The sequence below is a fragment of the Triturus cristatus genome, chromosome 4_1 (assembly GCF_964204655.1).
Source record: "Triturus cristatus chromosome 4_1, aTriCri1.1, whole genome shotgun sequence".
Classification (NCBI taxonomy): domain Eukaryota; kingdom Metazoa; phylum Chordata; class Amphibia; order Caudata; family Salamandridae; genus Triturus; species Triturus cristatus.
Window position 1 is genome coordinate 273,120,789 of NC_140585.1, and position 14,640 is coordinate 273,135,428.

At 43.9% G+C, this 14,640-nt stretch overlaps 1 long non-coding RNA gene across 1 annotated transcript in view; it reads right to left on the reverse strand.

The window, feature by feature from the left end:
• Positions 1 to 444: 444 nt before the first annotated feature.
• LOC146854252 (uncharacterized) overlaps positions 445 to 14,640 on the reverse strand; it is a 48,221-nt gene continuing 34,025 nt past the window's right edge. The window contains exon 3 of the long non-coding RNA XR_014980751.1: positions 445 to 564. This is a non-coding gene — a long non-coding RNA (uncharacterized LOC146854252). The remainder of the gene's footprint in view (positions 565 to 14,640) is intronic.

Sequence of the window (14,640 nt, forward strand, 5' to 3'; positions counted from 1 at the left end):
GTCTCAATTTCCTGAACTGCCTCTACTTCAGGAGGAACAACAACTACTATTGAGGGTGGTGGTTGTGGCTGTTGTTGTTGACCACTTATCTGCTGTGTTTCCTCCTGCGTTGATTGGGTACTACTTTGAGATAGCGATAAGTTTAGCTCAGGCTCAGCAACACTGATTTCCACCATTATGCTGGCTTACCTCTCCCACACTCATGTGCTTGGGTTGGTGGGTTGGGCCCACTGATGCGGAGGTGCTGCCCCCAGCTTGAGCCCGGACACCGCTGCTGCAGGCGTCATTTTTGGTTTCCCAATAAAGGTTTTGGGCGGCACACCAGACTTAAGTGTCACTTCCTTCTTCTGTTCCTTCTTCTTAATAGCAACTTTCTTGGTACTTGAGGACCTGGTACCTGCTTTCTTTGGGGCCATCTTCTCCAGATGTCAGCAGCACTCAGTTGCACAAGTTGCAGAGATGTTTGGTCAGGTCACTCACACGTCACGTCGTGTACAGCAGCAGGACGTCTGTCTGGCAGCAAAACGGGCGATGATGGCACCTCCTTCTCGGTGTTTTGTGCACCTAAAAGCAAAAAAGCCAGAAGAACATCAGTCAAAAGATAGTACAATCAAACTAATATAATATATAACTTCTTAGTGTGTGGTGGTTACAATTATTAAATTTTAGTAACTCAGTGAACAACAACAGTGTAGCCATTTATGAGACTTTGACAGCAAGGCCAGGGCTTTCCTGGTGTACTGTGTACACTCAGGAAGAATAAGAATAGCAAAGAACAAAAACAAAAATGTAGTGGAGCCTGTTTGGCCTAAATGTGTGCATCACGTGGGATGGATGCAGCATCAGGGAGCTGCAGCTGGCAATGGGGGTGGATTTGGAAGCAGTAAGACAAGAGGAACTATGGAAAGACACGCAGGCCTATGTGGCAAAAACAGCACACTACTAACTACCACCACAAAATGGCACCCAGCCACATGGTCACTCACAGGCACTAGGCACAGGAAATAATTAACTCAAGCAGGCCTATATGTCCAGACAAAGGATGCATGATAAACACAGCTTTAATGTAAAAACGAGAATCCACATGGATAAAAACAGGTTGGAAAGTTACACAACAACCACAACAACAACACATACACATGCAAAAAAGGCATTTATTTAACACACCCAAAAAGTGAAATATACCTCAGAAAGAAAACCACATTTTGCAATTCAATCCAATGCCATCCATGCCCTAAATAAAATTCAACAGACACCACAGAAACAGTTGTTTCATGCACCCATGAGTACCTCTGGGCCTACTGGCTGAATAGGCCTAACACACACCCAAAAAGTGAACCTCCAAAAAAACACATTTTACAATTCAATCCAATGCCATCCATGCCCTAAATGATGTTTAAATTCAACTGACAACACAAAAACAGTTGTTTCATGCACCCATGATGATTGATGAGTACCTCTGGGCCTACTGGCAGACTAAGCCACAAGCTTGGAGGACTATGGCAAAAGCACAGTGGCTGGTCCCACAAAATGGCCGCCACCACATGGCCAGGCCACCCACAACAACAAGAAAGTGAAGACAAAGGACAGGACCAGGAAGTTGGAGACTCTGGGGAACTTCCTTCCTCTTTTAAAAAAATTATAAAAAATTATAAAAAAGGAAAAATGACTTCTTGCTCAAAAAACTACAGCCACATGACAACCTGAGGAGTTATTTTACAAAATCATCATTTGAAAATGTTTTATGCTGCTCGCGAGATATTCTTCGCCAGATTGCAAATTCTGCGTGTTCGGCATCGCGATCTTTACAAAAAGTAGTTATCGTGTGCACGAACACGCATATTGAGCATGCGAAGAAGACAAAAAGTGTAAGTCCGCGTTGTCGCGCATTGCGGAGTTGCCAAAACTGCGCAAGCTGAACACCTAGGGTTACCTACTGGCTGAAAAGGCCTATTTATTTAACACACACCAAAAAACTGAAATTCCACCCCAAAAAACACATTTTGCAATTCATTCCAATGCCATCCATGCCATAAATGATGTTAAAATTCAACAGACAACACAGAAACAGTTTTTATGCACCCATGAGGACTACCTCTGGGCCTACTGGCAGACTAGGCCACAAGCTTGGAACTGAATCCTATGGCAAAAGAAAGCACACTGCCTAACTCCACAAAATGGCCATCACCCACATGGCCAGACCACCCACAATAACAAGAAAGTGAAGACAGACAATGAATGCAGACCTATGGCAAAAGCAGTACACAGCCTGGATGGCTCCACAAAATGGCTGCTAGCCAGTAGCCACCCACAACAAAAATAAATGGAATACAGACAATGAATGCAGGCCTATGGCAAAAGCACACTGCCTGGATGGCTCCACAAAATGGCCGCTAGCCACCCACAACAAAAAGAAATGGAAGACAGACAATGCAAGCCTATGGCAAAAGCACACTGCCTGCCTTCACAAAATGGCCGCCACCCACATGTCCAGGCCACAACAACAACAAGCATAAGCCAAGGGGAACAAAGAAAAGACATGCAGGCCTATATGGAAAAAATCAGCACACTTCTAAACTACCACCACGAAATGGCCCCAAGCCACATGGTCCCTCACAGTCACAACAGGCCATGGAAAACAATGAACTCAAGCAGGCCTATATGACCAGACAAAGGAGGCCTGCTAAACAACACAGCATTAATACAAAAATGCAAAAACGAAAATCAACATGGCTACGCAAGGTTGGACAGTTACACAGCAAGCAGAAACACACACATGCAACAAAGATATTTATTTATTAACACACATCCAAAAAGTGAAATACACCCCAACCACAAGCAATTCAATCCAATGCCATCCATGCCCTACATGATGTTTAAAATAAAATTCAACAGACACCACAGAAACATGCACCCATGGGTACCTCTGGGCCTACTGGCTGAAAAACAACTAGGCCCCTACTGAAACTACAGGCCACCCACAATACATTTTAAAAACAATGAAAATCCCCAACAAATGTAGGTACAAACAGGCCCCAATCAAACACACAAGTACACCAATTCTCCAACTTACTTGTAAAATCTCAAATCCAATCCAATGATATGATGCAGCAGACAGACACAAACAGTGATCCTTCCATCTCCAAATCCAAATGAAAGTGAACAGCAAATGGACAAAGCACTGGGAGGAGCCTGATGGACAGGAACAGGAAGTTGGAGACTCAGGGGCACTTCCTTCCTCTTGAAAAAAAAAGTAAAAGAAAAAGGACTCCTTGCACAAAAAACTACAGTCAAATCACAATCTGAGGAGTTTTTTTGAGCATAATGATCATTTGAGAAGGTTTTATGATGCTCGAGAGATATTCTTCGCCAGATTGTAGTTTCTGCGTGTTCGGGATCCCGATCTTACCAACACTGCCGCCGGAAGTCAGATCGCGCGTCCGAATGACGTGTTCGCACACTCTCGCGGGATCGTGCGGCTGGATTCCAAATCTCGTGGCGCACGCGAACGGATAGAAAATCGAGTCAGCAAATGCAGAATCACGGCAAGTTGTTACAGCGCATGCAAGAACACATATTGAGCGTGCGAAGAAGAAAAACAGCAAAGCTACGTTGCAGATTTCGTAGTATTCGGTAACTACGCATTCTACGCGAACCGCGAAGTTACCAAAACTCCGCAAACTCCACGAGCGGAGCGTAGTTGACCGCCCAGGGTTACTTAAAACATGGCAGTTAACTCAGTTTTTAGGTCGAGCATTCGAGACCTCTTGTATATACTTATATGTGTACGTACTTTGTGGGCTCTGGACTGGCTAGGGACTTTTTTTCTGTTCAAATGCCTCTATTTAACTGCCTTGATAGAAAACGACCAGTAGAGGTCAGTAAAATACCAGAATTGCTTTCTGCTGAGGGACTTTTTTTTTTCTAGCAACTGCCTCAATTTAATCTTCTTGATAGAAAATGACCAGCAGGGGTCAGTAAAATACCAGAATCACTTTACCATTCTCTAGGTTCTAGTCCATAGAAATTGTCTTCCATGAGCACCCGTAGACGACAATATTTTTTTCAAATCTTGTATTTTCAGTGATATGACCACCAAAGGCCCTGATTTTTTATTAAAAACAGAGCTTTGGACTATTCCATTTCCAGCTGAAAGGCAATATTTCCCTCCATGTGTTCTCATGCCTAGTGTGTCACACAGTTTGCTGCTTACTTTCCCTCCATGTTAAAGAACAGTAGATTTTTCAGCACTCAAGCTAATGTGCTGCGTAGTTAAATACATATAAGTTCCCAAAGGCGAGACATATTGCATTGCAAATGCTTTTTTATCTTGCTACTGGTGACAGAATCTCGGAACAGTGAGCGCTGCCTTTTTTAAGGCTTTTTCCCCTCACAAATACCTTTCACAACATTCTCAGTATTGGTTCACTCGACATTAAGGACTGAGAGTATTTTTCTCTTTCCTCCTGACAGAATATATTTTCACAAAATGCCCTCCCTTTCTGCGAAATGACCAAAATGTGGCCCAAAAATGGCCAAAAGCAGCCCCCCTAATCAGGTCTGTATCCTATGACTCCGAGTCTCACAGCCCCACAGGGTGTTATCCGTGCAGATCCCTCTCCGTGCTCACCTTGAGGGATCATGTGAAGATTTGCATACAAGGCCAAGAAGAAAGGCAGAAGCATGAATTGTTTCTGGAGGAAGATCTGAGGGGCAACAGTGCCCCATCTCACTCTTTTAGGGCTCTTGCAGAGGGAGATCCAAAAGGAGGCATGTTGAGAGACCACATTCCTGTTTAACATTGAGGACATTAAGGGGTCATTCTTTGAGACCCTCGACATAGAAGAAATAGTTGATGAGACATCATTCAACATTGAGGCATACTTCTGCTAATGCGGAGAAGACTGTGGAGTGGCTTAGCAACATGAGGTTTCTGAAAACTCCTTGAGAATCAGACTCTTGAGTATGGCAAAGCATATGTGCCACGTAGACCTGCTTCTCTTATTCTTATACCGTGCTCTTATTTCCCACCAACACCTTCCCCACCTCCTCCTCTGTCACTAACACCAGAGCGACCTTTGACACCACCTCTGCCTCCACTACCAATAGCTCCTGTGGAGTGTTCTCCACCTAGTAGTTCTACAAAGGTTCCTCAAGAGCCTCAACCCACACCTGTTCCTGTGGAACCATCAACTCAGTCTTTCAGGTCGCCATAATTACAGTCCAGACCTCGTCATAGGTCTAGTACATGGTAGAAATTTCACTGCCATTCATATTTGCTCAAGATGAAGATGACCAAGACATTTGCACTCAGGACACAGGCGAGATCCACATCCCGATCATGTTTCTCAAGGGCTTTCTACTCAACATTCTCTATAGGAAGAAACTCTCCAACACTGAGACTCTACTCAAGCAAGGATATCTCCTGTGGGTGATATTAATGCTTTCAAAATGCTCTTATAAGTAGGCCTGGGTGAAATTTTAATTATAGCGGCGTAATTTCAGGTAATGAAATGTACGCAAAATTACTCTGAAATCATGCCACATTGCGTAATTTAAGAGAAATTTTTACATGAGATATACTGTTTGGGTCGTTTTTCAACACAACATTTCAGGTAGAGTCTTTACCCAAGCAGAGTGTTCTTGTAATTTTTTAGAGCAAAACTACAAAACCAAACATGGGCTGCTGTGTATTGAACATGAGCAGCCAGAAATCAACTTGAAAATATATTTTCGAGTAAAATGCTTACCTGAATGGACTGTACAGGCAATTTTTTGAGTGTGAGATGCATTTTGCATAATTACATGTCATTTCACTTAATTTCCTGGTAATTACACAACACTGAGCTTTACACACCCCTTCTTATAAGAGGGGTAAATTGAACATCTCCCTTCCAGCTGCAACATTCACCACATCGGTCATTTTCGAGACTTTAGACTAACGTTCTCTCTCAAGGCCTTTACTGCCATTGATTTCAGGATTCATTGAACCTGCTATGAAACTTTTCTTAACTCCAGCAGTCAAGGCAGCCCCATTTCAACTTCAAAAGAAATCTCTAGAACACAATCCACTGTCTCTTTTCATGAATCCTCCTCCTGATTCCGTCATTGTGCTTGCTGCTCACAAAATTCAGCGCCTCTAGGGAAAGAGAGCAACAAGTTTGCTTCAATGGGAAGAAAAGTATATGCCACACTTTCTACTACTATAAAAACAGCGTGTGCCACAGCACTCGTAGTAAGTATGACAGATCACTCTGGAATTCACTCCAACAGTTCATAGACTACCTTCCAAGAGAGAGGCATGAAAACTTTAGAGAGGTTTTTAACATGGGAATGTTGGTATCCAATCAAGTAGTTAGTGTTCGGTTGTACACATCAAATTTCGCAGCTAATTGATGCAGTCTGGGCTTGGCCATGCGTCAATATTCCTGGCTGGGACTCGCAGGTCTCAAACCTGTTGAACATAACAGGTTTCTGAACCTTCCATTTTCAAGGAACGTGTTATTTGGTTCTCATGCAAATTATGAAATCCCTTTTATGAAACACTAATCGTATATATTGTGCAAACCTCATCAGAGGTAATATCAGCAGAGGAAGAGAAAGTGTTCAACAATGTGCATCTACCACTAAACCAACCAATGGTGGCAAGAAATTAGTTCCCACTTCCCCCTTCCTTCGCTACCCAGTATCACCTTACCCGGAAGAGTGGAAATCCATAACCAGAGAGCCATGGATTCTGAATATTGAGCAAGCTGGATACAGTCTCAAGTTCAGATGTCCTCCACCAGCAATTCCACTAAAGTTACCCTCTTATCGGGAACAACATCAGCAAGAATTCTTCGTGCTCTTCCTCAAACAGGCTGTGGAGAAGGTCCCTGTTCCTCAGAAAGGAATGATAATTTTTTACTGTTATGTTTTGGTGAAGAAAAAGGTACAGAAGAAGGAATTCAGATCCATTCTAGATCTTAAGACAGAAAACACATGGATTCACAAATAAACATTCAGAATGATGGCTCTGCATCAGATCAACCATGAGGTCCATCCATATTGGCTATGCTCCATAGAACTTCAAAATACTTATTTCCATATACCAATAGCCCAAAGCATAAAAATTCCTGAAGTCTGTAGTGGTAAACAACTGTTTCAAATATAGAAGCCTTCCATTTGGCCTGAAGTCTGCACACAGGACCTTTTTCAAACACATGGCGGTCATTACAGCACATCTCAGGAAGTTGAAGATCCTTGCAATAACCCTACCTAGAAAATAAGTTGATCAAGGTGGCAAGACATCAGCAAGTATGCCATCATTACTAATTCAACCTCTAATTCTCAAGGGATATTACGTGCAAGGAAATTAAAAAAAAATGATTTCCATACAAGCGCAGTCTCCACACTATTAGGGAGCAGTTTTGGACATGGCAAACACAAAAATGTTGCCTTTTGAAGAGAAGTGATTATCTATCCTTCAGAAATGAAGAAAAAAAGCCCACCCAAAAGCAAGACAAATATCATCTCAACTAGGTTCAATGTCATCCTGCATCTTCCTTGTACCAAAAGAATGTCTGTATGTGGGACCGCTCCACCATTGTCTGGAACATCTCTGAAACCAGTTTTCAAGCAAATGGAAAGATAACTTACTCTGTCACAGCAGGCAGCACAATTGCTCAGTTAGTTAGAGCCTGCTTTATGGACGTCCCGAAATGGACATTAGTAACAGACGATTCCCTATCCGGTTGGATCAGATTCAAAGCACTTAGCCTCTGAAGGAACACACCTATCACATTCGCCTGCAGGAGTTGAGGGTGGCACTCCTAGCCTGGCAGGCTTTCCTTTCATCCTTCCAATTGGGCTCCCTGCTTGCCCAAATGAACAACAAAACAACTATGCATTACCTGAACAAGCAGGGATAGATGAGAATCCCTGGAGGCACAAGTATTCTGCAGCTGGCTAATAGCTAGAAAGATCAGGATTGCAGTAGTCCATCTGCAAGGAATCCACAATGCTGAAGTGACTGAGCAGAACCATCCAAGATAACCACAGAGGGGTAATAGTTACATTTTGCAAATGGAGAAAACAGAAAATGCTCAAACATCACCTCAAGGTTTTACCAACCAGGCACATTATCAAATTCTCTATGGCTCAACTGATCAGGAACCATTCTTTTTTACATCTGTAGGAGGTACGTGGACATGGGTAGCAGAAGAATACACCACGCACGTATAATACCGGGATTTCAGGGGTTTTATTCTTTTCTGTGACAATGATTTCCGGGCTCTTTGTCTCTCAGTCCCATAAGGTCCGTATTGTCCTTTGAACAAAACAAACAATGGTCCTTTACGTCAGGTATAACTCAAATTGAATGGATTAGGGGCTGAAGGAGGGGTTCTTCCTGGCCGTCCTCTCAGGCTTCTCAGGGCTTGGTCGCGGTCTGGCCGTTCCTGTCACGTCTTTCCAGGACACTCAGAGGTAAAAGGGAGGGGAAAAGACAAAGGATAAACAAGATTTAGTGTCAAGCTCTTTGCTTTTGTAGATTAGGTGCCACTACCACAAGGTGAGCAGTAAAGGTTGGCCCGATTGCTGCTTTCAGCATAACACCGTGTCTTAGGACCCGCACCTTCCCACCAACCCCACCAGGATGCTCCACCCAACGGTACTTGCCTTGTGCCACGACTTGCACTCTGGGCCGTGGCGTAGGGACCCGGGGCGTTCTCCCTCTTCTATGGGCCACCGGGTTCGCTTGCTATATCTGCTGCTCCTGTGATCTCGCACCTGCTGTCTTTCTGCCTCGAGCTCCTCAGTAACTCAGCTTCCTTCTCCTCGCACCGCCATCCCCGTGTTGGATTTCTCCGCTCTGCTCCTTCCACCATTGGCCTCCTTTCCTTCCGGATCTCTCTCTCTTTGTTGGTCTCCCGCCGATGACGTCACGGGTACTTCCGTCCTCTTCCCCAGTGCTGCTACAACGCTGACTGCCTCTCGAGTTAGGTGTATGTTCTGCCCGGTTTTCCCCCACTTCCGGTTTGGTGGATCGTCTGACTCCTCACATCTTTCTTCCATTCCCAAGTACCCAGCAGTATTTATCAAGCTGACTTACTCGAAGGCCAGAATGATTCTTATTGTTTCAGTGGTGGTGTACTGGCCTAATTCATCTATCAGAATGACCACACAATTAGGTTTCTGTGCAGACTAGATATTCTGCACAAGTTTGGAGGGTGGGGCAGATACTGTACCTGAATTTTTCATCCTTAAAAACTTGGCAGCTTGACATATGAATTCTTACAATATGGCCACTTGAAATTTCCTCACAGGTGCATGCATGTATTCGAAGAAGCTAGAAGACAATCTACAAGAGTTTCCTTCTCGTTTATGGGGAAGAGTTCCTGCATCTGGTGTGCTCAGAACAATTTTGATCCTACCACCTTTCCTGAAGAAGCGCGTCCATACCTTCTTTATTTGGGAAATACAAAACTTTATTTTCCTCCATTAAAGTGCAGAAATCATGCAAACACAAAATGTCCTTCACAAAATTATTTTTTGAAGATTCTTGTACTGAACAACATCTGATAGAGACTTCTAGTCAGATAACTTACATTTGAATTTCCCTCAGCATCAAACTGGATCCAGAAGATTTTTTGTGAGCAGCACCCCTTTGTGCCCGTAGGTGGTGTCGATCAGCACCGCGTGCGTCATTCGCATCAGAAGTGACATCTCCAGCAACTGTATATGCTCTACCTCACCGTGCTGACATCAGTTCTCTTCTTTCCGTGCCGGCCAGGGCTGATCCGGAAAAAAACTACCCCTCAGTTACTATTTGACTGGATTTTTTTGTCAAATATTTTTGAGGATTTTCCTCCTGGTGTGGTAGGAGATGTAGTCTAGGAAGACAAGATTCAAACCCTGTGGCATCTGTCTATAGCCGATGTCAGTGACGGACCCGCACCTTGTCTGCTTGTGGTGTTTGGAACGTGACCAAGACCCGAAGTCGTGCTCCAGCTGCCACTCCATGAACAACAAGACCTTGAGAGAGCAGTTTCTAACGCTCAAGGCGGCCCAGCGTGCTACTTTGTGTAAATTGAGGTCCCAGTCAAGAAAAAGGTCCCGGGAGCGCTCGCAGAGTCCGAGGTCATCGTTCCATTCTGGACACTTGGTTAAGTCAAGGCACAAAAAGGGGATGAGATATAGTCTTTACCTGATAAGGTGTTACCGAAGGTAAGTAACTTGTTCTTGGAGGGCATTACAAAAGATTTTCCCCCATTCGGAGGCCTTCTTCTCCATGGGAATTGAGCATCGTCCTCTCGACTCATTTTGAGCGTATTCATAACACATCCTTAAAACCCCTTTCCTGTAAATACACTGTCCTAGTTATAGTATCTGCATACAGGATTAGAAAGATGCAGATTATATGTGCGCAAGAAGCATACACAATTTTTCATAGTAATTGTGTATTAATGGAAACTTTTCCTAAATTCCTGCTTAAGGCATTTCAGACTTTCATGGTAACCACATCATTTGCTTTACCAACCTTTTTTTTAAATCCCTCTTTTCCAGCAGAGAAGCCCCTATACAGACCTTATGTGAGAAGAGTGTCAAAGTTTTAACTAGATTGGACCATTGACTTATGAAAGTGCAAACAGGTATTTGTGAACTATGGTTGATTTCAAACAGGGTTTGCAACACAGAAAAAAATCTGTCTAGATGGATAGTTTTTTACATTTTCCTGTGCCATCAACAAGCTAATTAACCCTTACCCGGTAGACCAAATTACCGATTTGACCAGCGGTAAGAATGGTACTGCTGCTTTATTGAGAACTAATTATCTGAGATGCGCAAAGGAGCAATATGGAGGTATGATCACGCTTTTATAAGGGCTTATTGCCTTGATTTAGATTCTGGAGGCGCTGCCTAAGTTGAACAGGCATCTTTGCTTCAATTAATAGATGTTTTTTTTTTCATCTCTTACTTTGCGATTTCTGGGATGTTCATTATTATTAGGTCTGATAGGTGAACTCCGCTCCATTCGCCGAGTTTGCAGAGTTTTCTGCACTAACCTCTCGCGGAGTGCAGAAAACCCTGCTCCGTGTAGTGCAGCGGAGATTTTTCCCCACTTGCGCACTGGAAGTCCGCAAACGCGAGCTGCCGCTTGGGTAGATTTTGTAGATTACCCATGCTTTATAAATCCTGTTTTGAAAATCCTGTTTTGATTTGCTTTTAAAGACTTCTCTCTCTTTGCAGTCAGGCAAAGAAATGTAAACACTAACCCAAAAGCAATTTATCAGAAGACATAATCTTACATTTTACTTCTGCCTTTGAGTCACCTGCAAAGACCCATGTGACCCACAGTTTGGGAAACCCTGCCCTAGACACCAAGCATAACATTTCTACCAATACCCAAACAAAAGTTATCACTTAAGTGTTATAACATAACCCAATGTTATCCTATGGGAGAGGTAGACCCCTCAGTAATGAAAAACACATTTGTTCATTTTTCACTACCAGAACATGTCAAACTTAATTACATGTCCAGCTTTTTAAATACAAGGCATCCTTTCCTATGGGCTGTTTAGGGCGTTGCCCTATATGTAATAAAAAGGATGTTTTGGGCCTGTCAATGTTTTTTTTTCTAAATAAAATCAGCAGTTTAAAACTGCATACAGGCTGCATTGGCAGACCTGGGACCTGGGACATGGCTTAACCCCTTCTGTGCCCATGACGAGATAGTCTCGTCATGGGCACAGCGCAACCGCGCTCCATGACGAGACTATCTCGTCATGGACCCCGCCCGCTAATACAATGCCCGGCACAGGAGGGGGAAAGGGCGGGGCACTCAAGGGGTTAAGGCACTGCAAGCCAATTAGTAGCATTTGATTTACTAGTCTGTGTATAGGGTATACCAATTGTATAAGTAAATACGCCAATCTGATGTAAGCCATGTTTACCATGTTTTAGGGAGTGAGCAAAAGCAACTTAGCACTGGTTAGCAAGTGTGACTTTAATACCAAACGTGACTGGGTTCAGTGCAGCCACTATATAATATGACACCTCGTAATGACTGATGTCCACTATCTGTCTAAAAATGGCTGACCGCACTTACAAAGCCTGGAGAAACAACTCTGGGGTTTGTCTGTGTGTCCTGCTCATGCCTGACCACCCTCACACTTGCAACTAAGCACCCTGCCCTCAACACTGAAGGGCCAACCATGGAGAAGACTTATAGGTTTAAAGTGTAGTGACCTCATATATAAGGAAACTTGTATCTGTTGTGAGAGGTGCAAGCACCAACTCTCAGAGGCTGCATTGGCAGGCCTGTAGTCACGGATTATATGGCTTCCCATTGGGGTGGCACAATACATGCTTCAGCCTATTGGAGACCCCTGGTGTACCTATGCCCTCGGTACCTCATAAACTAGGGACTTACAAGGGTACACCAGTAGCCAATTGTGGAGGTACCAAAGTACTTACCATGTCAATTTAGTGGAGAAAGCACAGTTACTGGGGTCCTGATTAGCAGGATCCCAGCCGACTAAGTCAAAAACACACTGACACAGGCAAAAAGTGTGGGTAACCATGCTCAGAGGATCCTACCCTCCTACACCTGGCATCCCCCATAGCTGGGAGATGCCAATCCCTGCCCTGAGGCCCATGTGGCATTAGGACAGGTGGGAAATGAGTATGTGAGTAGGTGGGTCAGCACACCTCTACGGTGAGATGCCTCATGTGCCCCACTCTAGAAAAAGTCTGCCATCTTGGTAATGGCAGAAATTAGGAATCTTGGACACGGCTATGCCCACGTCCTACAGGAATTGGTCAAAAAGAGGGCTTAGTGACCCCAAGGGTAGGTAGCCCATTGGCTCTACTCTGCACTCCCCTAACACCCCGAAATGTAGTATTTAGATGCCCGCTGAATCCACAACTTCAGATTCTCCCGACTACAAACAAGAAGAGGACACTGAAGAGCCGATCCCCACTAGAACTGAAGACTGCTGTGGACTTTTGGCAACAAAACCGGTTATGTAGTTCCAACTAATCTGTAGGACCTGTGTATGTTTTTTGACATCATCTTTGGGTGAGGTGCCTAGATCGATTCCGAGCACTCCAAAATGATATGATGGCCTAGAGACCAGCTAGCTCGCCGTATCGCCGTAAGCCCCCTAACCTTACCAGGGAGCAAATGGTTTCTAGCAACCACGTAACATGACAACCCTGACCCCTCAGGGATTGTGGAAACAGATCAGAACCTTTTGATCGTCATTCATGCTTACTTGTGCTCAGAGAAATATACAGAATACACAGTGGGACATTTTCAATATCTTTATCGCAGCACATGTATTCTATACAAGAATAACGTTGGTTCAATAATCAGTAGAGAGAAGCAGATGAAGGTGATTACAAGCACCAAAAGAGTAAATAGATACAGTTCTACCATAGTTTTAAAACCGTGTATATATGCAGGCATATAAACAAGAAAGTAATCAGACATACTCCTACCACGCAAATCCTACTCTAAGAGTACCCAGAGTGTGTGTAGGACTGAAGCCAAGAATCCCCCCAAGGAACAATACAACTCCATTACCTGGCAGGAAAGAATGAAGGACCCCCTCTTGGTCACAAACTGGACACCCCTCACGAGATGCGAGACCGCAGATTGGTAAAGTCTCAGCATGTAGGGACCCTCAATGTCAGTTAAAGTGCCTCCTCTGCTAATCTATTGGGATGCTCTTTATAATAGAAAGCAGTCTTACACAATGTGCGTATAGATTAGGGTTGTTATGGATGCCCCATGCATGAACATACTTGTGCATAGTGTACAGAAGGGCCTTGCACATGATGTTCTAGGCATCGTGATAATGTTGTACGAAGCTAGATGTGTAAACAAAGTAGTTTCAGAGAAACTAATCTGTTAGACCTGGCACCATTGGCGTGGGTCTCCCTTCCATTTTTTTGCTGTTGCTTCCTGTGTTTTGCTGGTTTAGATACGGTGGGCACTGTGCCACTGCTATTCAGTGCCACAGTGCAAGTGCTCTCTATTGTAAAGTGTTGTGTTGAATTAGTGACTCCATGATTGGTTTATTTGATTTACTTGTCAGACCCTAGTACAGTGCACCAAGTACAAAGTTATAAATACCTGGGGATCCTAATGGATCATAAAAGCTCATTCAAACTTCAGTTAGAATCCATGCGAAGAAAGGGGACCACAACATATTTAGTACTGAAGTCACTGAAGAGACGGCTTCTCGACCTCACGCTCGATCCCTTTTTACAGGTCCTGAGGGCCAAATTGCTGCCGACATTAACCTATGGCAGTGAGGCTCTAAAAGGTAAAGATGCAGCAGTTTTAGACGGCATAATAGCCAACTCCTACAGAGCAATTTTCCACCTCCCAAAATATGTCTCCCCGGCTCAAATCCGGTTCGAATTTGGGATGCAAAGACAAACGGAGAAAAGAAGGAGCACCTATGTCAAATGTTGGCACAAAATCCGAAGTGCTGAGGCAGGATCTCTAAACTCCCACCTATGGAAAGCCTTGCACAATCAAGAAAAATGCCCAGCCAGGGACTATCTGTTTGACTCTATTGAGTTACTGGGCCTATCTGAACTCTGGGCCGTTCCAACGGATCACCTTTCTTTAAAAAAAAGCAATGAGAA